Source organism: Oryzias melastigma, linkage group LG9, assembly GCF_002922805.2.
Source record: "Oryzias melastigma strain HK-1 linkage group LG9, ASM292280v2, whole genome shotgun sequence".
In the NCBI taxonomy this organism is placed as follows: domain Eukaryota; kingdom Metazoa; phylum Chordata; class Actinopteri; order Beloniformes; family Adrianichthyidae; genus Oryzias; species Oryzias melastigma.
In genome coordinates, this window is record NC_050520.1 from 25,442,505 (window position 1) to 25,443,917 (window position 1,413).

Genomic DNA, 1,413 nt, shown 5'->3' on the forward strand with positions numbered 1-1,413 from the left:
ATTTTAATATGTTTCATTCACAGACATACTCAAAAAATAAGTCTATAAAGACAAATTAATTGGAGAAATTATAATTTAAAAAACATAAATATTTACTGCTTCCTGATTTTCAGTCATTTTACTGAAGTGCTGATAAGCAATGTATTGTTTTTTTGGTCTGTTTTGACTATTTATATTAATATTGATAACTATAGTTAAAACCAAAGAAAGGACTTGAAGATATGGATGACGAAACAATGAAGGAATGCATGAATTGTTGCTTTGGATTGTTCTATGACAAGTAGGAACAAAACTATAAAATGGGATTGCAAATGGACCAGGATTGCCTAGATGTGTCATAAACATCACAAACATAAAACCCAAGTTGCTATGGTTAAAACATCAACTTCATTTGTAAGACATGACTCAACTGAAAAGATTTGAACCAGTAAAATAAAGTTATTGACATTATAATTTATATGAAGCAGCAAAAACAATTGATTTTAAAGTTCAAATTCAAGATGAAAAAAAGCTAAATTTAAATGTTTTTGTTGTTTCATTCACCATTACAAATTTTAGGATGTCAACCATAATCAAGCTGGGAAAAAAAAAAAACTATCTGTTGAATTGATGAATACTTGTAGGTATTAACACAAGATTATGTTCTTCAGGCCGACTAGACTGTAAAGCTACTTGACCTGAGGATGAGAATCCACTCACAGTGAGACCTTCATGACTGACATTCTTCCGAGCATATTAGGTAAACTTTTGAGAACTAAGAACGTATATAAATATGCAATATGATTTAATTTCTTATTCAGTTCAATCTTATTTACATTTTGCAAGTGTGTGCCAGCAGATTATTGAGGCAACCAGTTTACTTTTTGCTGAACTAAACTAAACAGATGAAGCCAAAGTGGTTATCCCTGCCTTAGATCCTCCTTCTCGGTATAGAAAAACGCCTAAAAAAAAAGATTCGAGCAAAAAAAGAAGAATGCACAATAATATCCACAAGAAGGAGGGATCCTCTCCCAGGACGGACAGGCAAAGAACCAGGACTGTTAAAGAAGAATTAACTTATCTAACTGAATTGAAAAGTGTTCATCTTCATAGAACTGTGGGACACCTGGGGGCGTGGTCCAGAGTCAAGACGAGCCAGAGGTGCGGTCCACAGCCAAGAACAGTAGCACAGACAATCCACCAGGAATCTCTCCCACTCCGAGATGCGACATAACGAGCCAGAGGCGCGGTCCACAGCCAAGAACAGTAGCACAGACAATCCACCAGGAATCTCTCCCACTCCAAGATGCGACATAACGAGCCAGAGGTGAGGTCCACAGCCAAGAACAGGAGCACAGATTCCACTTGGAATCCGAAATCTCTCTCACTCCCCTGGATGTCAGTGGGAAAGAGGAACAACAGATGACTTGCACT